At 46.2% G+C, this 25,156-nt stretch overlaps 1 long non-coding RNA gene across 1 annotated transcript in view; it reads left to right on the plus strand.

The window, feature by feature from the left end:
* Positions 1–17,640: 17,640 nt before the first annotated feature.
* LOC119448679 (uncharacterized) overlaps positions 17,641–25,156 on the plus strand; it is a 33,787-nt gene continuing 26,271 nt past the window's right edge. The window contains exon 1 of the long non-coding RNA XR_007465253.1: positions 17,641–17,808. This is a non-coding gene — a long non-coding RNA (uncharacterized LOC119448679). The remainder of the gene's footprint in view (positions 17,809–25,156) is intronic.

Genomic DNA, 25,156 nt, shown 5'->3' on the forward strand with positions numbered 1-25,156 from the left:
CATCTTTATCGTTTAGCTTCGTACGTCTGAGTGTTTATGTTTGGTTGTTACCTCTCGTTAAGCTATGGTTACATTAAAGACTAGACATTTTTAAAGTGTAACGCATTTATTTTGAAAGTCTTCATCTTGTTGTTTCTCAATTGCCACAAAGACGATGGTCGGTGAGGCGGGAGGATAAGGGGTTGTAGTCCAGTGACATGAAGACGTTTCGGGTGCTATCCTCATCTGAATCCACTCGCCTGGCCGCTTCGGACTTACGATGCTTCTCGAGCCGTGCGGCGCGTTCTTCCTCCGTCTCCTCGGCTCGCTGCCTCCTCTTGGTTTCGTTCCGACGACGAAGCCTGGCTTCTTTCAGTCTCTCCGACTCAGTTTCCATATATGCCGACGAATCCCACCGAGCCGCCCCTTCTATATATACGATGCAACGCCGGCTCCTCCTCTGTTGTTGCAACGCGGTTTCACCGGCTCCTCCTTTGACGTCATGCCAGATGGCGCGGCGAAGGGCACTGCCAGCTGCGGTGGTTGCTAGGCAACGGCTCAGCTCGCGGTGCGGTGACCGGCCGCAGCGAAACTGCAAGAATACGGCCAATGTAAACAATTAATTACGGGCCAAAATTAATTACGGGCCAAAACCACGATCTTATTATGAGGGACGCCGTAGTGGGGGAATCCAGAAATTTGGACCACCTGGGGTTCCTTAACGTGCACCTAAATCTAGGTACACGGGTGTTTTCACATTTCGCCCCCATCGAAATGCGGCCGCCGTGGCCGGGACAATGTAGCTCTCGCTGCAAAAGAGATACCGTATCCACCTCGCGCATTTCTCTCGCCCACCTTGCCCGTGCTGCTTATCAGACCGTAACGGGGCCTACTACACGTTCCTTAATTGTACACGCGCGTATTCACCCTATTCACCCCACACGCACTCAAGCGCTGTCCTAGGCGTGCGTATAATGCGTATAGGCGTGCGGTTTACTGTGTTTAAAGGAGTACTGACACAAAAATTTGACGTCGAGATAACTCGCGAGATCGATTTAGGTGGACACAGACATATCGTCTACAAAAGATCAGCGGCGAATATAGCTTAGAACATATTTAAAATGAATTTTAAAGTACGTGCGCGCAGCCACCCGCAAAGCGCAGCACCTCGCGACATTGACATCAAGGAGGGATTGTAAATAACCAAGAAAACGCTACGCCGCCGTAGGTACGTCACGAGTTTGCGCTGCCTTCGGGGCGAGGCCGGCGAGAAGGTTCCTCGCCGCTCCGATCATCCCGGTGCTTTTTTTTTCCCCCTCCCTGGTCGAGACGCTGGCCTCGTTCGCCGCTGACGGCGGCATAAAAATCGGCTCAATTGTTTCTGACACGAGATAACTCTTAGAATAAAGTGACCCCGAGAGTGTGCATGTTATGAAACGTTGTGCGATATGGTTAATCCTTGGCATGACTTTGGCTCACAAGCGGTCAGCGCAGCCGCCGCAGCAATCGTCTCTACGAAGCGGCTCGCCTTGCTAACGTGTTTTCTCATCGCTACCAACGCCGTCGGCAAAACTTATTGTACTGTCAGTTATGAGCGTCATAAATGTGCAGACGTTGATTGTGTTGACGAATATGGGGGGTTTATTACGAGCTGCGGACGAATCGCAAGGGCCGTCGGCCCCGGATCAGACGGCCAGCGAGCTAGGCCTATACGGTTTCCCAGCGATCGCCAGCTCGCCTGTGGTGGATCGAATCAAAAGTGGTTGACAACGTCTAATACGGTGGCGATTCCCGCCTGGAGGAAATAGTCGCCGCTGGACGACGCAAACGAGGACGGCGACGACATCGCAAAGCTCGTGCAGGCATAGCAGACGAACTAGCAACACGAAGCTCGCTCGCCTGCGAGCGCGCTGGCTTGAACACGTCACAGTTTTGTGCGATCACGTGCTCACTGTGTTTACAGTCCCTCTTCTCCCATCTCGTTGCTCTCTGAAACCGAAACGTGGACTGGTCGCTGCAAAGAAGACTCCAAATAATTACCTGTAGCGCTCTGAAGCAAATGAGGTTTCGCGCCGGGATTACTGGGTCATTAGCTACTTATTACAGCAGAAAAAACAAGTTCGAAAATTTTTTGTCAGTACTCCTTTCAGGTGTTTGGAGCGAGCCACAGCACAGATATAACCTGTTATTTATTTGTTGCTTTGTTTGGATCCACATTTTCAGGGAAATGCCACTTTATAGTGGTTCAGCACATGTTCGGGGACCTCCTACAGCATGTTTATTTAATAAGAGCTCATTCCTGTTACCCGAATTCCCGGACTCCGGACCTTCACCAAAACGCAAGGAATAATTAAAAAAAAATTTTCGTTGTGCGTCCGATGATTCAAGCATTCAAAATGACTGGATTCAAGGACACGTCTGACTTCACACATATAGGCTGTACAATCGAGACTGAGACTTATTCTTCGAAATCAGTACTTCTGAAACTTCTTCATCACCACTTTTATACCTTTCTATACGCTCCCCAGTAAGTGAAGCGCATGTGTCCCACCGTTTCTAGCAAGCCTAGATAACATGACTAATGCCATCTTTTGCCCCCTTTTTAAAAATCGCCTGTAATGTCTTCGCTACGCTTTGTTAAATGTCAAAGCGATGTTCTTTCTTTACAGTGAGACGCATGAAGGAGTCGGAGAGTTCCTCATTAGAACTGCAATAAAGGTGAAGAGTCGAGCATTAAAATCAAGACTGATAGAGCCCTTTATCATGATCTCTTGAGAACCACGTTCAAGTTTTAAAAATCAAGAGATATACGACTGTTCAACAAAGTAATTCCGAGGCATAAAAGAGACGGCGAAAATGCCGTGATAGTTTTGACAGAGACAGAAAATTTACTGGCGACTAAGGCTGGCGCTCGAGGTTTTGCGGTCGTTTCAAGAATGCCTCGACAGATATTTTTGGTTTAAGCGCCCGTTAAATGGGACTACGTATAGTATGCCATTTGTGTAGCTGCCAGCGGGTGAACGCTGATTTATGGCAGACTAATGTTCAAAGTCTGTGTGCGTGTATTTCATGAGCATAGTTTAGGATGTTCAACATCATGAATAAATCGAAGTATTTGTTGATAGTAACAAAAAAGAAAGAAACGTTTTTCGTGCCTAGCACAAGTCTTCTTTCTGGGATTTTATGGCCAAAACCAGTTCTGATTATGAGGCACGCCGTAGTGGAGGGCTCCGGATGAATTTTGGACCACCTGGTGTTCTTTAGCGTGCCCTACAACGCAAGCACACGGACATTTTTGCATTTCGCCTCCATCGAAATGCGGCCGCCGCGGCCAGGATACGATCCCGCAACTTTGTGCACAGCAGCTCAACGCCTGAGCTAATTGAGCTACCACGGCGAATGAGCACGCGAGACGTCATTGACAGGAAATGAGACAAACGTCTTATCAGAAAATGTACCGTAATACCAACATGTAAGGAAGCGTTCTTCTGTGTGTATACATATATAATCGGTAACACAACTTTGCGGCATCTTAAAATTATGGGGTTTTACGTGCCAAAACCACGATCTGATTATGAGGTACGCCGTAGTGGGGGACTACGGAAATTTGGACCGCCTGTGCTTAAAACGTGCACCTAAATCTAAGTACACGGGTGTTTTCGCATTTCGCCCCCATCGTAATGCGGCCGCCGCGGCCAGGATTCGATCCCGCGACCTCGTGCTTAGCAGCCCAACACCATAGCCACTAAGCAACCACGGCGGGTAACTTTGCGGTATCTTCAGTTTATGGACAAAGAAACCGAAGGTAACCGCGAAGTTATGCTTGTCATCCTGCTAAATACGTATCGCCCCTCCAAAAATCCAGTCACTATATATATATATATATATATATATATATATATATATATATAACACCAAGGGCAACACAGGGGTAATGATGTGGCATTACTAAGTGAATTAAAGAGATGATAAATTAAAGGAAAATAAAGTGGACGAAAACACAACTGGCCGCAGGTGGGGAAAGATACCACGTCTTCGCATTACGCGTGCGATGCTCTTACCATAGAGCTACCGCGGCGCCATTTTCCAATCCACTTTACTGTCATCATCATCATCAATAGAACTTTATTTCATGAACAGAAACGACATATACAGCGATTATTTGGACCGATAGCCTATATTGGCTAGTGGCCAGTCCAATACATTGTGCAATAAAGAATGTACAGGTCAGGAAGAGGAAACAAAAAAGAAACATGATCATATCAATACATACATATGCACGTATACATTTACTGTTGTAATATATCGGTACCTATTAAAGGAATTCAAAGAAAATCAAATCAAACATTTTATACTAACATGCACACTGGTTTACATATCTTGAATTGATAGAAAAAATTATTTGCATGCTATGCTGAAATTACGTGCAGTTTTAATCTCAAGGGGAATCATGTTCCATACTTTAGCTCCAGTAAATTCTATTAATCTTTCACCATAAACATTATGGCATTTTGACAGATTGAAGTTACCGTTTGAAGTATGTCGCGTATTGCGTATAGGAATGGAAAAAAGATCAACAGGCAGAGGAGAGTTTCTATTGGTTATGTTATTTATTGAAACAGAAATATTTAGTCGCGCAACATCGGAACTGAAACAATGCGTTGTGATCGAAAAATATTACCTACTGGTTCACCTTGGCTTATGATTCTCAATATTCGCTTTTGAAGTCGGTCAAGAGTTATTATGTAATTATTGTACGCCACACCCCATGAATTCAGTCAGTAACTAATGTGACAGTGACACAATGAAAAGTAGAGTGTACGAAGTAATATAGCTTGTGGAAAATATTGGTGAGCTTTTATTAGAGTATAGCAGCCATACGCTACCTTCGCGCATACATTTTGTACTTGCTCATGCCAGTGTAAATTCTCATCAAAAATGGCCCCCAAGTATTGAAAGAAGGGACTGGTTGAATAGAAGCGTTGTCTAATGATAGGCTAAGAAATGCAGTATCAGTGTGCCTCCTGCGAGAGTGAAACACTACCTATTTTGTTTTAGCACACTTAATGGTCAGCTGGTTATTGGTAAATCATTCCGAAATGTTCGACAGATCCGTCATCACATCATTTTGTAGAACTGCTAGGCAGTGTCCTGTAAAAATTGAGGCAGTATCGTCCGCGTACAGCAATGCCCTTGATCTCTGTAGGGAATGTGGGACATCATTTATGTGAAGAGGGAACAATATAGGGCCTAATACTGAACCTTGTGGCAGCCCGCAGTTAATATAATTGTAGGATGAATTGATGTCACCAAAAACTACCCTTTTTTTACGCGCCAATAAATAACTGGAAAAGAAATCAAGTGAGTTATCTGCGATTCTATAGGAATTAATGCATTTTTTCCAGTAAAATGGAATGACTAACTGCATCAAATGCCTTCCTAATGTCTAAAAATACTGCTATTGCTATGTTGTTTTCATGCAGAGCGGAATTGGTATATTGCGAAAGCATTGAAACAGCGGTTGAAGTGGACCTGTTGGTAACACAGCCATGCTGCTCGGGACAAAGTACATTCTGATCACGCAGGAAGTGCTTTAATTGTGACGAAATTAGTTTTTCATATGTGGTCTCGTCACCGGGAGGCATGGTGACAAGCTCGATGTACCGACCACTTCGGAGTTCCGTGGCGAGGACGGGGATTGCAATCCTCCACCAGAATGTTACGTGTGGAAAGACACACACGAAAGAAGCTATTTACAGTATATTTACACTGGAACCAAAACCGCCAGGCCGACACCTTGCTCGAGCCAAAAGCCCAGACACACTTCATCGTCTTTCTCGCGGCGGCTCGTCTCTTTAGCATCTCTAGATGGTATCGTAATAATATGTAGTGTTAATACAACTCAGGACAGATATTGGTCTGTAGCTGTCCGGAAGGTTCCTGTCCCCAGATTTGTATACTGGTATTACTTTAGCAGTCTTAAGTATATTAGGATAAGTTTGAGAAGAAAACGCATGATTAAATATGTGGCATAACGGAGCCCACAGTATATCAATATTTCCTTTTAAAATCCTTGAAGGTACGGCGCCATGGCCAGCCACCTTGTTCCTCGGTAGCATGTTAATAAGCTGTCTGATGTTATCTTCATTTATGTCGCGAAGATTAAAATTATTGGTAACACTAGATGGTGCATTTAGGTTGGGTATATGAGCAGGGAACTTGCTCGCGAGACTAAGACCGATATTAGTAAAGGAATCGTTAAAGTTGTTAGCCACTTCACATGTTGGATTATCAGGTATAGTGTGTTCTTTGGTACCCATGCCAGTGACATCTTCTGACAATTTGCCATATCTTCTTCGTGTGACCTTCATTGTTTTGAATTAGGTTGCTATAATAGATCTTTTTTGATTTTCTCATCATTGCTACTGACTTATTTCTGTATAACCTAAAATTTGGATGGTAGTATTCACTGCTTCTGCTATTTTTCCATTTATCGTAGTAAAAATCTTTCAGTTTCAAAACCTCAACTATACTTCTATTCATCTATGGACATAAGGCGTGCTCATAATTTCGGCGCGAACAGCTGCGTGTTGACCGTTTGATGGCGTCCGCTATGCATTGAATAATGCTTTCACACTCGACTTGCACGTCCTCATCATAAAGGGCTTCAAAATTCGTAGCCTGAAGTCATCTTTGCACGCAGTTATAGTCTACACGTGTTGTTCGTTTGACGGTAGGTACACCAGCAGCAACAATGTCTTTTGGGAGAAAAATAGAAAAGTAGGATTGTGATCCGCATTAACAGCGCTGTATACACCTGCCGATACATTCAAGTCAGCATTGTATAACACGTGATGAATAATCGACTCCGAGTGGTCTGTTATGGGCGTAGGCGATGAAATAACATTTTTCATATTAACTGATTGCAGTAAAACACGTAATCGTAACAAATATCTCCAGACAAGTCTATGTTAATATCACCGCAAACAACAAGAGGCGCTTTAGAGGTCACAATAGGAATCATGGTACTTTCCATTACAGTAATGAAGTCGGCTATTATGGAATTTGGTGGGCGATACACCACACCCACGATAACACCATTTTGAAGATGAATAAAAAGAGTTTCTACAGATGAACTGTAGCATGAACTATCGCGAAGGGTGAAAGTAGCCAAACCAATCTTTGATAAATAACGCCACGCCCCCTCCACGTGTATCACTGTTTCGAGGTTGCGATAGCATGACATAGCCAGGTAGATAAATTGATTCGCTTTCTCGAAGCCAAGTTTCCGTTATAGCATTAATATCATATTTTAGTGAGTGCTGTGACAAGTACAAAAGTAGATGATTGAAGTTATTCTTAATGCTGCGAATATTACAATGTAAAACTACGAAATGATCCTGCTGAATCCATACATTTTCAACCTCAGGAAAAGAAAATCGCCATTTAGAAAAGTAGAAACTACAGGTATACAGAAACGACAGGTAAACAAATCTCAAACAACTTTAGAAAGATCTTCAGCACAAGTGACGTCAAGCACACGTGAATTATCTGCCTTGCGCATCAAAATCTTGCCATTAGTTACCCAAGTGTACTTCAAGTTCTTTTCCCGCTTGGTCTTTAAAGGGACACTAAATGCAAATACTAAGTCAAGGTAAAGTGATGTATTAGTGCTTGAGTATCTCTAAAGCGTCAATATTATCGCGAGCAGAGCCTTAGTAATAGAGAAATTGAGTTAAATGCAGGACACGATTAGAGACTCCCCCGGGACATTGAGATACTTGCCCGATGACGAAGGCACTCCTCATTTAAGTTCTGTCACTAGTACTGAACCACTCGTTATAAGAAAAACATCATTGTACTGTATTATAAGAAGAAAGAAAATACTACTTCACCAGTTCTATTACACTTTTACAAAAAAGAACTAACTGACATTACACCGTTGACAACGACGCGGGCGGTCAAAAGGTTTCGTGTTCGCTCGATTCTGCGCCGCCCGCACTTTCGCGTTTCAGTTTTTCTGTTATCGTGTAGTGTTGCGCTTGTTGTTCTGGCTCGCGAACCTCGCAATAACTGCAAGTAGCAAAGAAATCCACTTCCATGCGTCGTCGCGGAATGCCCGAACGGTGTACGCCGCTTTACCAAAATCAGCTGCAGCGGCGCACCGTACCGCCTTCTGTCGGGCGCCGTTTCACTCACCAATGGCAGCAAATGGCGGTAATGGCGTATGCAACGTCACCACTCCTCGGTTGGCATGGCGGGTGATTTGAATTGCAATAAAGGTATTTGGACCCTTCAGATCCAGTTTTCTCGTAATTTAAGCCTTTTCTTTGCACGAGACAAGCGTTTCGAGGTTTGTGGAAAGGTATGTAAACAGTCCAAGTCGACTTTGTATTTGCCTTTAGTGTCCCTTTAAAGCGGCAGTTAGCAATTCCTTATTTGCTGGGCTCAGGTGCTCATTTATGTACACCGGGGATGCAATGCCCTGGAAATCTAAGACTGCCGTGTTGAGTCCTTGCTTCTTAGCAGTCTTCAGAACATTATCTTTCACAGCTCGGAAAAGACCTGACGATGATATTAGGTGCTGACAGGTTCCTTGACTGCACTTGGTGCACAGCGTCTATATCTGTTTTCTGGACATCAACTTTCAGGCAGGTGGCAATTTGTTGCATTGTGGAAACCAGCTTCTCTGCATCCATCACAGCAACTCCCTTTATTTCTAGATTATTCTGTCTTTTATATTGTTGTAGATTCTGTCTTCTATGTTGTTGTAGAGCAGTAAGTTCCTGTCTCATTGCCGTAATATCCTCAGCGAGGCATATATCCTGGGGAACTACTAGAACTAACAACTAGTACTACTAGAACTAATCCTGGAAGTGTTAGCCAGCGCCACGCCTGCGGCAGAAAAGATGTTCCACATCCGCCGTCTAGGTTTGTCAGTGGTGGCGCTGGCTAACGCTCCAAGGGTTAGTTCTAGTTGTAAAACATAAATACCCCAGAAAGTGGATGGGAAAATGGCGCCGTGGTAGCTCCATGGTAAGAGCATCGCACGCGTAATGCGAAGACATGGAATCGTTCCTCACCTGCAGCCAGTTGTTTTTTCATCCATTTTCATTTCCCTTAATTTATCATTTCTTTAATTCAATTAGTGAGTACAAATAATTTCCCCTATGTTGTCCTTGGAGTCATTGTTTGTTGGCTTCTTATGATATGATTAATAAAAATCGGGCCCCTCGGTGTCCTTTCTTCTCGTTCATTACATAACGAGAGACCCGCCGGGGTGGCTCAGTCAGCTAAGGCGTTGCGCTGCTGAGCACGAGGTCGCGGGATCGAATCCCGGCCCCGGCGGCCGCATTTCGATGGAGGCGAAATGCAACAACGCCCGTGTGCTTGCGTTGTAGTGCACGTTAAAGAACCCCAGGTGGTCAAAATTAATCCGGAGCCCTCTACCACGACGTGCCTCATAATCAGAACTGGTTTTGGCACGTAAAACCCCAGAAAGAAGAAGAAGACATAACGAGGGCTTGAATCCGGTAACATTGATGCCTTCAGGTAGCATATGTGGGTTTATTGACCAGTTGCCTTCCCCTAAAAAGATCACGGACTCGTGACGCCTGCGGCAGAAAGGATGTTCAACATCCGCCGCCTAGGTTTCTGAGTGGTGGCGCTGGCTAACACTCCCACGGTTAGTTCCTGTTGTAAAACATAAATACCCCGGAAAGTGGATGGGAAAACGGTGTCGCGGTAGCTCAATGGTAAGAGCATCGCACGCGTAATGCGAAGACGTGCGATCGTTCCCTACTGAAAATAACCCGTATTCCCCATAACTCCTATATCCAATAACATCATAAGAGAAATAGGAAAAACTGGTTTCTATATGGGATCCTATATGTTTCATATCGTATTATTGGATATGGGAGTTATGGGGCATATGGATTTTTCAGTAGGGTTCCCCACCTGCGGCAAGTTGTTTTCTCATCCACTTTAATTTCCTTTAAGTTATCATTTCTTTAATTCGTTTAGTAAGCACAAGTAATTTCCCCGGTGTTGTCCTTGGTGTCTATGTTTGCTGGATTCCTATGATTAATAAAATCGGGTCCCTCGGTTCCGTTTTTTCTCGTTCACACACACACACACACATGTATATATATATATATATATATATATATATATTATGACAAGGAAGTCTAGCACGGCTGTGGACTGCACGAAGGACGCCGACAGGAAGACACAACAGCGTAGGTTTCGCCAGGCGCACCAGGAACAGCGTCGAGCACGAGCTCTGGCGATTCGGCTGCGGAGCTCTACACGACGCACTACTTCTTCCTTACATCTCCCCCCCCTCGCGGAAGACGGAGCTGCACAGGAGGCCTAAGGCGTCGTGAGGACGAAGGGCTCGTGATACGGCTTGAGCCGATCGACGTGGACAGTTTCGCGGCCTCGGCGACGCAGGTCCGTAGGGGGCGTCAGAGGTTCTATGACGTAGTTCACCGGAGAAGTTTGCTGCAGAACGCGGTAGGGTCCATGGTATCGGGATACAAACTTGGAGGAGACACCTGATGTCGAAGTAGGAGGCACCCACAACCAAACGAGAGCGTCAGGCGAAAACTGGGTGTGGGGGCTCCCGTCGTCATGACGAAATTTCTGTAGCGCTTGTTCTTGCGTTGTAAGGGAGCGAGCTAGTTGCCGACATTCTTCTGCATACCGGGCGGCTTCTGAAACCGGTGTACCCTCTGATAAGTCGGGACGGTAAGGAAGAATAGTGTCAATGGGAAATGACGGTTCTCGGCCATACAGAAGAAAGAAGGGAGAAAAGCCCGTCGTTGCCTGGGGTGCCGTATTGTAGGCGTATGAAACATAGGGAAGGATGATGTCCCAGTTGGTGTGGTTGGAGGCGACATACATCGAAAACATGTCGCCAAGAGTTCGGTTAAAGCATTCTGTCAATCCATTTGTTTGCGGGCGATATGCGGTGGTACAGCGATGAATAATGCGGCACTCAGTGAGAAGTTCTTGAAGGACATCGGCGAGAAAGACGTGGCCGCGGTCGCTCAGTAGTTCACGGGGAGTGCCGTGACGAAGCGTTGAAGCAGGAAGTAGGCAACGTCACGAGCCGTCGCGGCTGGTAGAGCGGCCGTTTCGGCTTACCTCGTGAGGTGGTCTATAGCTACAATGACCCAGCGATTGCCAGCAGCTGTGTATGGAAGAGGCCCGCATACGTCTATTCCAACCCGGTCAAAGGGTCGTGACGGGCACGGCAAAGGTTGCATTGGTACAGAAGAGCGGCAAGGATCAGGCTTGCGGCGTTGACATTCTGTGCAAGAGCGAGTGTACTTTTGCACAAATGTGTACATACCGCGCCAATAAAACCTATGACGTAGTCTGGTGTAGGTCTTGAAGAGACCAGCGTGTGCACACTGAGGGTCGGCGTGGAAAGCGGCGCATACATCGGTGCGGAGCTACCGGGGTATTACAAGCAGCCATTTGCGGCCGTCGGAACTGTAGTTACGGAGATAGACGATGCCGTCGCGGATGGCGAAGTGCGAAGCTTGCCGGCGTAGTGCTCGGGATGGTGGGCGTTCAGGTGAATCAGAGATGTAATCTATCAAAGATGAAATTCAGGAGTCCTTGCGCTGCTCCAAAGCCATGTCGACAGAAGCGAATGGGGGAAGTGGGTCGTCTAGGACGGATACACTGACAATGTCGGTGTGGACAGGCGAGCGCGAAAGAGCATCGGCATCGGCGTGCTTCTTGCCTGAGCGGTAGACAACCCGGATGTCGTACTCTTGGAGCCTCAGCGCCCACCGGGCTAGGCGGCCGCAGGGATCCTTGAGGGACGACAACCAGCAAAGTGCGTGGTGATCGGTGACAACATCGAAGGACCGGCCGTACAGGTATGGACGAAATTTTGTAATGGCCCAGATGATCGCTAGACATTCTTTTTCCGTGACTGAATAATTTGCTTCGGCTTTCGTAAGAGTGCGGCTCGCGTAAGCAACAACATATTCTTGGTAGCCGGGCTTTCGCTGGGCCAGCACAGCGCCAAGACCAACGCCGCTAGCATCCGTATGGATTTCCGTGGGATCAGCTGGATCAAAATGGCGCAGTATCGGTGGTGTTGTAAGCAGGCGACGTAGCTTCGCGAAGGCCTCGTCGCAAGCCGGGGACCACGCGGAAAGATTGGTATCTCCCTCAAGTAGCTCTGTCAGCGGTGCCATAATCGAAGCGAAATTTCGAATGAACCGGCGGAAGTACGAGCAGAGGCCAATGAAACTACGCAAGTCTTTTAGAGACGTTGGCCTTGGGAATTCTTCAACAGCACGGAGCTTTGCGGCATCGGTGAGAACGCCGTCCTTCGACACATGTCCGAGAATTGTCAGCTTCCGTGCCCCAAAGTGACATTTTTTCAGGTTAAGTTGGAGGCCAGCGTCACTGAGACAGCGTAAAACCTGCTCCAAGCGATCAAGGTGAGTAGGAAAATCCAGTGCAAACACTACTACATCGTCCAAATAACACAAGCACGTGTTCCATTTGAGGCCTCGAAGAATAGTATCCATCATCCGCTCAAAAGTCGCGGGCGCGTTGCAAAGGCCGAATGGCATCACACGAAATTCGTATAAGCCATCTGGTGTGATGAAAGCTGTTTTAGGCTTATCGTCTGCAGCCATAGGCACCTGCCAATAACCAGAGCGTAGATCGAGGGAGGAAAAGAACTCTGCACCTTGTAAGCAGTCTAAAGCGTCATCAATCCGTGGCAATGGATAAACATCCTTTCGGGTTATTTTGTTTAGGCGACGGTAGTCCACGCAAAAGCGGATCGAGCCATCCTTCTTTTTAAATAAAACAACTGGCGATGCCCATGGACTGTCGGATGGTTCAATGACGCCACGCTTGAGAATTTCACCTACTTGCTCATCAATGACGCGTCGTTCTGTCGAAGATACGCAGGATGGTCGCTGCCGTAGCGGTGAGTGAGCACCGGTGTCAATCCGGTGGCATACAGTCGTCGTTCGATCCAGAGAAGTGCTATGGCTGTCAAAAGCAGAGCGAAATTTGTCGAGGAGACGGAAGAGGTCATGGCGCTGCTTGGGGTTTAAGGCGTTGTCGATGACGTGACTGAAAACGTCTTCAGGCGATGTGGCAGGTACGGGACAACCGGAGAGGGTGTTGACCTCGGACGATCCATTAGGAAGTTCCAACGTGGTAATGGTGTTGTAAGGCTCCACAGTGCCGAGAGATTCACCGCGAAGCAACGTAATCGGGAATGAGAAGTGGTTGTAGACAGGAAGGTGAGTCGCACCTGCTTGAAGGCCAAGCAGCGCGGTTGGGAGTGGTGAGATGTGGCGACGAACGAAAGCAGTGGTAGGTGTGATGAGTACGGTAGAGTCGGAGGCAATGGAACAGGATACAGGTGCCAGAACGGATGCGTGCGGAGGTATCTGGATGTCGTCAGTGAGGGATGACTTGGTGCAGGAAAGCGAAACGTCGTCAGATATGGCATTGCCAAGCGAAGAGAAGGCGACTTCTGCACGGGAGCAATCAATAACAGCTTGTCGACGAGAGAGAAAATCCCAACCTAAAATAATATCGTGGGAACAGTGGGGAAGAACGACGAACTCGACGATGTAGAGCACTCCTTGAATTTCCAGTCTGGCGGTGCACGCAGCCACCGGCTGGACGTGCTGTGCTGTGGCCGTGCGGAGTAACGAACCGAAGAAAGGGGTCGTAACTTTTCGTATTGAGCGGCATAGTTTTTCGGCAATCACATGATATGACGGCACCTGTGTCAATGAGGGCAAGCACAGAGACACCTTCAACAGCGACATCAATAACGTTGGGCGGCGAAAGAAGAGGGCTTGAGCATTGCGACGATGACGCAGTTCTTGCCTCGGGAACTGCGCCACTTAGTTTTCCGTGTCAGCGGTAGAGGGACGTCGACGCATCGGGGAGAGCGAGCGACGACGAGGAGAAGGAGAACGGCGGTCAGAAACTGGGCGAAGGCTAGGGCGGGGAAGAGGTAAATCGCGGTCTGGTGCGTAAGACAACGGATGGTCGTACGCTGCTGTGCGTGGGTCGTCACGTGGATGAAGTGGACGGCGGCGGCACAGGCGTGCAACGTGTCCGGGAATACCACACGAATAGCAGATGGGCCGATTGTCCGCTGTGCGCCAGGGATTAATTGCTCGATGGACTAGGAGGTCGTGGTGGCGGGGAAGTAAAAACAGGGCTAGACATCGGAGGTGTAGCCCGGAACGTCGGTGGGCGTGGTCGTGCGACGGCGTCGGCGTAAGTCAGGGGGGCGGTGAGTTGAGGCGCCCGCTCCAGAGGAAGGACCTCGGACACTTGTTCTTCTATGACGTGTCGTAGGGTCGGACTAAGGGACGAACTGGACTCCGGCGGGTTGGAGATAAGGGAGAGCTGGCGAGCAACTTCTTCCCGGACGAAAGCCTTGATCTGCGAGAGGAGGTTGGAATCGTGAAGAGGAGAGGTCAAGCCGGACAACGATTCCTGATGGGGAACAGGACGGCGGGTGAGGAGGCGTTGACAGCGGAGCTCGTCATAGCTTTGGCAGAGTTCAATAACTTGGCCAACAGTCGAGGGGCTCTTTGAAATCCGCATCTGAAACGCATCCTCGTTGATGCCCTTCAGGATATGCTTGATTTTATTGCCCTCAGTCATGGATGCATCGACGCGTTTGCAGAGAGCGATGACATCTTCGATGTAACTCGTAAAGGTCTCACCAGGCTGCTGAGAGCGCGACTGCAGACGCTGTTCGGCACGAAGCTTTTGAACAGCAGGGCGGCCGAAGACCTCGCTGAACTTTGTCTTGAACACAGTCCAGCTTGTGACTTCGCTTTCGTGGTTGCGAAACCACAAGTGGGCAATTCCGGTAAGGTAAAAAGGGACGGTGGTCAATTTCGTGGTGTCATCCCATTTGTTGTTAAGACTGACACGTTCGTATGATGATAGCCAGTCATCAACGTCGTGGTCATCAGCACCGCTAAAGATGGGAGGGTCCCGCTGACGGAGTGTGCCGGGGCATACGGAGGACTGGGGAGCAGGTGGTGGTACGCTCGTGGCGCTTGCGGAGGTCATGATGGCAGGGAGGATCCGGCTGCGCAATTCCAGGATTACAGGAGACCCAGCAAACCTCAACCAATTATGACAAGGAAGTCTAGCACGGCTGTGGACGGCACGAAGGACGCCGACAGGAAGACACAACAGCGTAGGTTTCGCCAGGCGCACCAGGAACAGCGTCGAGCACGAGCCCCACTACAGTAGCGCTGGCGATTCGGCTGCGGAGCTCTACACGACGCACTTCTTCCTTACAATATGTATATATCTTAACAACTGTAGCCTCATAACGGCAGATTAATAGTGATAATGTTGCCCATTCGATTAGCCACGTGCCGTGTAGTAAAAATATTTTGTGGTGCAAGTTTTCTCCGTTTAGTCGGGCTCCTTTTAACGCAAATGCGTTAAGGGCCCCGTGTCGCAGAAAATCCGGCGTCGGAGCCGGCGGACGCGCTCCGGCGCCGTTGGCGGAGATAATCATCCCGAACCACCCCAACCGCGCAGACCCTCCGCGTGGTGCAAGGCGTTAGCGAAAAAAAAATTGAATTTTTCGAAGTAAAATCGGTTAGAAAAATTGTAAAGTACGAATTAACCACAATCTAAAGACGTGATAGCGACGGATGGTAATTTGAATATATGAGAAAACATAATTGTCTTAATTACGCCGAAACTTAAACACAAACCCCTTTTCCAGCATTTCTACAATTCATACGGCGGTGTGCCGCGGTTACTTACTTGCAAAAACACCATCCAGATGGCGCTCGCCTAATCGGCAGCCGCATTCGGAGGCGAAGTTGGAGAAAAAAGAAAGCTGCAGTTGCCGGGAAGCCTGACAAACAGCCAGGGATCTTTGAATGCTATCACGTTCTACTCTTAATGGCACTTCGTGAGACAGGGTCCGAAACTCCAAGTAAATCATGCACGAAAAGCTTCATGTTTTAAATAAAAAGCGTCTCGGGCAATGAGGAATGTAAAAGGCCAACCCAAGGTTGAGGACAAATACAAACATTTATTTTGACGAAATGGAATATTTTCTTAACTCATTATTGCGTTGCGTCCAAGCCAAATTAAGGTCGTCACGATGGTCGATAATTATTATATTGATTTACCCCAACAAATGCGAAAGGGCTGAAATGACAAAGTGGTAAGATGTCTTATTAAACTCTAATATTCCGCCTGTTCGAACTGAAGGTCACGAAGAACTTAAAGATAACTGCTAGCTTACGCGGACGGCAATAACTATGTTCCTGGCCCATGGGCATCGCTCAAGATAGCCATGAATATATTCATATATATTTCATTTTGCACCAAAAATTCTTTAATTCAGTTTAAGGAGCAAACTATTATTCAATTTGCTGAACTGATACGGTGTCAGTGCAAAAGTTGTCGAAGAGGATCGAGACGCGGGCGATAACTACGTGTAAAGCAACCTAGGCATTAGGTTGTTCTCTTTTCTTTTGACAAAAAGAAAAACAATCCACAAAATTATAATAATAGCAAGCGACGCGCCAGGGCTTGCGGCGCTTTAAAACGCCAACATCACCAATTACGAGCCTAGCATAACGCACTAGAAGCGAGCGGCCGCGCTCTTTCATCGACGCGTCAGAAGCTTTCGGTTCGCATTTTTGGTCTTTATTAAGCGCGAAGGCCTGGCTTATAACTTGCATAAGGTGCATAGCGTACTAAATTCATAGGTCGGTTCACACATTTGGCGACTAACCCCCGTATTCAGAAATGCATCTTAACTTGAAGCCCACGCTTGGCTTGATTTAAGTGACGCCTGTCGTGAACGTACCATAGGAAACGCAATGAGCGTATTAGGCACGTTCACGCCAGGCGTAATATCAAGCCAAGCATGGGCTTCAAGTTAAGATGCATTTCTGAATACGGGAGTAAGACTCAGACCAACCTGTGAGTTTCGTTGAACACGAATGACTCGAATTTTCGCGTCTATGATTCCCAGTGGGCCGTGATGTGTTGAAGTTTGATGAGTATATGTGCCTGTGAGAACCAAGGTGAACTAATTTCTAGTAATACCGAGTCGAAGATAGGTTGCCTGTGTAGAATTTTGATGACTCTGAGTTCCCCGAGTGGAGCCCGAAGCGAGAAATATATATTGTGTGTGAGTTTGCGTGAAATCCGCCTATTTTGGCCGGCCTATGGCTAAATGACGAGGTTTGCGTTTGACACGCCGAATTTCACTGGCACACGGACGTGATATCACGTGGTATTAACAAAATATCGCCAGGTTTCTTTTCTTTTTGCCATCAGGGCTTGTGATGAAGAAAGGCAAATAAAATGTGCCTAAATAAACTTAATTTACCATTTATTCTTATGAAAAAAAAAGAATGTCAATCAAAATACAGTGGGGACGTTCGCTTAAAACCTTCCCTTATTTTTAATTATTTGTTACATTTAATCAGCCGTTAGGTATGCAGAGGACGTGCGGAACTACAATGATTGTTAACCTATATTTCTTTCGGTGTCACCGACAGAGCTTTAGCATTTACTGTTAAATATGGTTCAGCGGTGACTGAACCTTCACCTGTCGTATTCGTCATTTGCGTTTATTCGGAGCTAGAAAGTCGTTTGCTTCAATTTTAAATGAAAGCAAACTAAGCTCAGCGTACCAAAGGTGCTTCTTTCAGAACGCGACGTACTGTCTCAGCAAGCCACGTACTGTATTCGTTCCCCAACACAGCATGCTGCTAGCAATATACCTGCTGCTCTTTGCAACAGTGCTGTTTTCATCTGGTAAGTGACCTGCAAAACCTATATGAACGTCACTTTTATTTGAAACGAATCCTGGAATAGAATTGTTTCATGCCATTATGTTCGCGCATAAGTGATGCTAAATAATTGAAATTTAAAATGCACGTAGCAGTCACGACTCTAAAACAGAAATTGCACAGTGGCTACTTCATGACGTATACACTTGATGTCAAAGTTAGCAGTGTCAGTTAGCACTTGTTGGGCCAACTTAACGTATTCAGATAGACGGGTTTCGAAACACCTAAAGCGGATTCAACTTTGAGTTATCATGCATGAACGCGAATGTATATGCCACAAAAAGTAAGTTTATTTCGCTAAAGGCAGTCATTAGAGTGTCATTTGATTGTATTCATGATCATTATCATCATGTAGAATTTTTCTTAAAGTTCACGAAGTGGAGCTCGTTCTACGATTTTACAAAGGATGTCTGATGTTTTATAGAAAATCAATTGGGTTTACGTAAACGTTCTAAAGCTGTTGAAAGATGCGGCAGCCAATGAATGACTTTATGAATGCACGCAAAAAAACTAATTGTGAGGGTACTTGCACCACCTTCTTAAGGCTGCGAAAGACGCCATGTACCAAATGGGTACTTGCATGGAGCTGCGAAAGTACCAAAAAGCAAAATCATTGAAAAATTCATCATGTTATCTAAAAATGGTACATTCCGTGTGCGTCTCTATACTGTACCAAGTGGGCGGGCTCTAGCATGATGCGTTGGAAGTTAAATCATTGTTTGTAGAGTGCGTATGTAGGCACAACAGATGTGTGCTTAGGGCAAGGGGTATAAAAATGCGTGTTATCTCTTCAATCCACCCCCTCTCCTTACCAGTTTGCGGGGATTATTACGAATTACAAAGTTCACAGGTTTGCAGGTATACTGGAGTTTCGATCAAAATTCCGAGTGATATATCGGGCAGCTCTGTTACGTATGGGTTCAAGCATTGTTATTCAATATTCTTAGTATGGTGCCCATTGCAGGTATACTGGAGTTTCGATCAAAATTCCGAGTGATATATCGGGCAGCTCTGTTACGTATGGGTTCAAGCATTGTTATTCAATATTCTTAGTATGGTGCCCATACAGCGGATGCAAATTCTAATTGCGGGCGTACAAACATCAGGTATGCTAACTTACGCACGTCAGCAGATGAATTTTGCAAGTTGCGCCTCAGAAAACCAAGCGTTTTAAATGCAGTAGCGCAAATTGTAGCAATATGCGAAGACCAAGACACGTTACTAGTGAGGTTCACACCAAGGTATTTGTAGGTAATGGTACGTGACAAGGTCGTTTTACTTAAGCTGTATGTGGATATGGAACTAGTGCGCTTGCGTGAGAACGATATAATATTACTTTTGGAAGGGTTTAGCGACATTTTCCATATGTTACACCAGTCGGTAATAATGTGAAGGTCATGCTGCAAGGTGGTTTGATCGTTAATGGAATTAATCGCTCGTTAAACAACGCAATCGTCGGTAAACAGCCGTATGCAAGAGGAAATCTTTCAAGGTAGATCGTTAATAAATATTAGGAAAAGCAGAGGCCCCAAGACACTCCCCTGTGGTACACCAGACGTAACTTCAGTATTAGAAGAAGGACAATCATTAACAACAGTAAATTTATGACGAAGCGATAAAAAGTTTCTAAAAGTGAGTCGATATCTAGATGAGATAATTTAGAAATGAGACGGCAATGTGCAACGCATGTGGAATGCCTTTGAGAAGTCTGGGAACATGGCGTCTATTTGTTGACTGTTGTTCATACTGAAGTGTAGATCGGTGGTGAACTCCAGTAACTGTGTTTCGCAAGACAGACCTTTCCTGAAGCCATGGTGTTTCTGAAAGAAAAACTTATTTTTTGCTAGGTGCGAGTAAATGTGCGAGGCGATTATGTGCTCAAGTAGTTTGTAATGAGCACATGTTAGCGATATTGGGCGATAGTTTTCAGGCCTGCGTTTATCTCCAGTTTTAAAAATGGGGATAAGCTTCGCAATCTTCCAGTCAACGGCCAAGACACCAGACGATAAGGAGTGCTTGAAGATGTGGTACAGAATGACACCTGAAATAGATACTGTGTTTTTAATAGCTTAGTGCTAATATTGTCAATACCACAGGCAAATGTTTTTTTAAGTTTGTTAATGAAGCTAACAATGCCTTCAGTTCAGATATTTATGAGTGCCATGAACAGGTAATCGTATTCCGGAACCGCTGGAATATCGGAATGGTCTTCCCTTGTAAAAATAGAATTTAAAAATGCATTGAATAGCGATGAACATTTCCCGTCTGAAAAGGTTGTTGTTTGTCGTCTAGCAAGGAAATATCGATACTTTGATCAGGTGTTATTGTTTGCCGCTGCCGCAACTGTCCGTACGTGTTTCCGGCACTTCGAGATGTACGGCTTTCCTCGACGATACAGAAATTTGCTCATCCGCCACGTTACAACGGCTCCTCTCTTAATACTGCTTTACCATTAAAAAACATGGTAATGTCTATTAGAATATCGTCATGCAGTCACGTCGAAAGCTTGGCAAAAGCTGGCGGTTTGTTTCAAGTAACTCCCTCTCGCAGCTATATATAGCTGATGCATCCACGTAGTTGCGATTAGGTTTGTTGCAAAGGTTCTGCATGTGTGGCTACAGTAGCTGGTTATGTTGGTCGGCATCTCACGATTTCTGGCGATGCCAATCACCGCAGCTGCTGAGACACAGTGAAGTAAACTAGAGAGAGAGAAAGCATTTTTTATAGACTAGTGTTCCTGCATATGGGTCTCGTGAGGAGCCATATACAGGAACACTATTATGCATAGGGTGCCTCGATACCAAGCGCCGCTTTCAGGGTTGGGACACGGTCTCCGCGAGCGCCATATTCGTTCTCATCTACACCGCGCCGCCTCGGAGCGTGTGCAAAAGCCACCGCGGTTTTGTCGAAATCGTCCCATTTGCGCGGAAAAAGTGAGTCACAAGTTCGAATTTTGTTAGTCAGAAGTCGGACACACACAGCAACACGGACGAACACTAACACACACAAAGACGCACGCAACCCCAAAAGCCCGCACGAAACGCTAGCCGCAAACACGCTGAAGAAGTCGGGTAAGCAGCAAGCAGAGGTACACGACCGCGTCACGTAGCACCAAGATGGCGCCGGCTGCTTTCGAAAGGCGGCGAGGACTGAATCAAAGCATGTCAACTCTCTGACCGGTGGCGCCGTTATCGAGGTGCCCTAAATATTAACCATTTTCGCAGAGCAGTTTGTTTTAGAGAAACGAGGTGGCGCTTTCGGCGGCGCGCAGTACGTCGCCTCAGCGACCGCACACGAATACGAAACCATTTCCGCATTTACTACCTTGCTTCTGTGCGATCAGCTATTGGAAATGCAACTGAGTTTTCGCTAACGCGCTTTGCTCCTATCATGCTGGAAAGAATCATGTGGATTGAAGACGCGTGCAGTAGTTGGCTGCAAAAAATAGTGACTGGCAAATAAGGAATGTAATGAATATGTGTGGCCAAGTTCGCGGACCACTGCTGCAACTGTCCGTACGTGTTTCCGGCACTTCGAGATGTACGGTCTCCTCGAGGATACAGAAATTAGCTTATCTGCCAGCGTTGTTTCGCTAACCTTCAAAGAAAGGGCTTCAGCCAAGGTACGCCGGCAAGACTCTGGATACCCCTCGTTAAACATTGTTAACAGGAGTAGCGCTGCTTCCTGTCATAGCAGGTTCCGCGTACAGTATCTACACGCATCTACCCCAACCAGCGCGAAAACTTACGCCCACTCTTTCGCCAACGTGTCAAGAATAAGTGAATTGGCGCACACTTGAATACATGCGCACTATATACGCACAATAAGTGAAGGTACTACACCGATAGCGCACGAATGGTCGAAGCTGAATGTTTCGATCGTGACGGTCCACAAGAGTAAGCGAGTTACTAGCAATAATAGGCATTTGCTACAAGGTATTACAATGTATTACGATGAGGGGTGGCGTGGAGCAGAGGTAGAACACCCGGCCTCGTATCGGAAGGTCGTAAATTCGAATCCTCTTCCAGTCCACTACACCTTCAGGCATGGAGTGGCGTCTGACACCAGCAAAAAAATCGCCGAGAGCTAGTGGGGCTCTACTGGTCCTGGTGCAACCAAATTAGGAAGGCCCACTAAGCTTCAAGAAAGTCCCTCCCTCACAACAACAGGAATTGGCCTCCCTGGTGAAGTATTCAGCCACTACCTCCATCATGACTACTATACAGGGTTAATTGGAGATCGCAAGGAGAGACCCCCGTCCTGCAGTGAACATAAATATAGGCTGATGATGTTTACAATGTACAGAACAGCTACGTCTCAAGCTTTGAGCGCAGCAAGAACATATCTAAGGAACTAAGCGTACTCGTGAGCGATTAGGCAGAAAATAGTCATATAGTGACCGGGCACCGAGGAACTTCACTGAGTCAGAAATGTGACAAGCCGTTGCGTCAAAATGTTTGAAAAATAAAGAACAAAGAGTAAAAAAGACTGATCATGATTCAATTCATAAGCGGAAAGTGTGAATAGCTTGGAATATATTTTAGAACAAGCACCATATACACTGCCTGCGTCGTTTAGACAAAGCTTAATGAGCTTCGAAAGCGCTGTTGCATGTTCTCCGAATCTGTGGCCAAAGCTTCGTGTCGTCCATTCAGTCACCGTCTACGATATCTCCCGAAGCAGAGGTCACGACTACTCAAGTAATTTATTGTATTTGGGCCAAGTTGGCTCCGTAAAAGTCCGCGAAACTTACACATTCAGCCTTGGCCTTCTTTAAGGCAGTGAATCGCAGCGAAAAGGGCCAATAGATCGTTTACAGCGCAGCTACATTGGCGCCGCCATCTTTGACCGCGTGACCACGCAGTTCCATCGGCGGCTTCTGGCTTCCACAACACGACAGCGAGTGCTGTATTAACTAAATGTAGAAAAATGCTGTTCTTGCTTTCTAGGTGAATTATTATTCACGATGATGCAACGGGCCTTCAACCTAAAGCCAATAAGTTTTTAAAAATTTTTAAATGCGCAAGCAAAAAGATACCTCAAGTACAAGTTTTTTATGATACCGTGGGACTCAGTAATAAACAACTGCAATTGCAATTGCAGTTCTCGAAATTGCACCGGTGGAGACATCTAAAGTGGTCAAATTGGTGTATCGCACATGAATGTAAAGTATACTACAAATTTGTGAATAGGATTTGTGCAAAACCATCGTGAGGACTGTAATAATTTAACGTAGGTCGTAAGCACAAATATAAAGTTTATCCACTTCATATTCGCTAAGAGACTGAGTTTTCAAAACTGCGATATCTGTTTTTGGTACATAATTACGGGTTTGTGAACTTCGTGCTGCATTTTTTGTAAACGTGGTGATTTTTGGAAATGTTAGAAAATATCCTAAGTCCTAACTCAAAAAATTGGAGGACGCTTTAAGGGACACTAAAGGGAAAAATGATTTCTTCTGTATCAGTATAGATTACCCTTCCACGATACAAAAAACACCACTCTTACCGCGAGAAGCCACTTGGTAAACCAGAAAGAAACAAAAAACACCGCAGGCGAGTGGCAACGCCATCGTGAAGTTCCCGCACCAGCTCACCATGACGTCAGGGATTTTGAGAACGTCTTCTAGGTCCCAGTTAATTCTTTAGCAGTAAACATTGAATATATTGTGTTTAAAAGGAGCCCAAGACTGAATGTGGTAAGTTTCGCGGTCTTTTAAGGAGCCAGCGAGGCCCAAATACAAAAAATTACTTTAGTTGTCGTGACGTCACACTGAAGTTTTGAGGTTGGGGTTTCCGCACGAAATTAAAAAAAAATTCAACTTTCAGCTTCATTTTCTCTTCTAATAATTGGCCTATTGCAGTGTAGTTAACGACAGCAGAGTTTTCTAAGAATACTTAATCAGTCTAAGTTGATTTATTGTTTTGCGTTAGTGTCCCTTTAAGCTTCCCCTTTAAGAGGGGAGCGCGATATCGTTCAAAGATCCCGGACTGCTTCTCACGCTTCCCGGCAACTGAAGCTTACGTAACTGTAATGTTTCCTTGCAAACGCTGGCGGCGAACGCCATGTACGAAGGCGAGCTTTCTGGTTCTTTTTTTTCTTTCCCCAGCATGACGGGCAAAGCCGCTGCCGCGGAAGCGCTTGGAGGTTAACAAAGAACTTGGAGGTTAACAAAGAACTTGTTAACTTGGAGGTTAACAAAGAAGCTCGAGAACAAGTTAAGGACCGCACAAAGAGCGATGGAACGAAAAATCTTAGGACTAACGTTAAGAGACAGGAAGAGAGCGGTATGGATCAGAGAAGAAACGGATATAGCCGATATTCTAGTTGACATTAGGCGGAAGAAATGGAGGTGGGCAGGCCAGGTAATGCGTAGGATGGATAACCGGTGGACCATTAGGGTTAGGGAATGGATACCAAGAGAAGGGAAGCGCAGTCGAGGTCGGCAGAAAACCAGATGGGATGATGAAGTTAGGAAATTTGCAGGCGCAAGGTGGAATACGCTAGCGCAAGACAGGGGTAATTGGAGATCGCAGGGAGAGGCCTTCGTCCTGCAGGGGACATAAATATAGGCTGATGATGGTGATGATGACCGCGTAACAGAAGTATGTTTTCTCGTATATTCAAATTACAGTCCGGCGCTATGATGTCTGTAGGTTGTGTGAAAGTCCTACTTGACAAATTTTCTGAGGCATTTTACTTTGACAAATTCAATTAGTTCGGTAAAGCCTATGCGCCACGCGGAGGGTCTGTGTGGTTCGGGATGCTTTTCTCTAGTGGAAAACGCCACCGACGCCCACATCGGATTTTCTGCGACATGGGGCCGTTAACGCTGTCGCGTTAAAATACTCCCAGAACAGTTTCTGCAACTGCACTTTCTATAATGCAACATGTTCCATTAAAGTTAATCTAGCAGTTGTCTTACTAGAGCATTTCTACGTTGTACATGCATGTGAACAGAGATTTGTAGTTGACCAGACAGAGAGAAGAGATCAGGAGTGTCGAAAGGGAGCTATAACTTCCTTTTAGGTCTCGACGGCAACATACAACACAGCAGTACCACCGCGGATGTGGTTTGCGTCCAAACAATAGGGGGGGGGGGGGGGGCTCAAAAGACGCTGCTTACTGACAGCGCGAATATCATAGACATTGGTGTCATTGCCACGCATACTGAAGGCGAGTCATCTGAGCAAGCTTATTTTATGGCCATAGCAATTATATGGAGCCTTCATGTGAATTTTCGCCGTCGCCATTGTCATGATGTTCCGTGTACAGTGCAAGCGGGTGCGAACGAAAGCGTGCAAGAGTCAGCC

Source organism: Dermacentor silvarum, chromosome 1 (assembly GCF_013339745.2).
Source record: "Dermacentor silvarum isolate Dsil-2018 chromosome 1, BIME_Dsil_1.4, whole genome shotgun sequence".
NCBI classification, from domain to species: Eukaryota; Metazoa; Arthropoda; class Arachnida; order Ixodida; family Ixodidae; genus Dermacentor; species Dermacentor silvarum.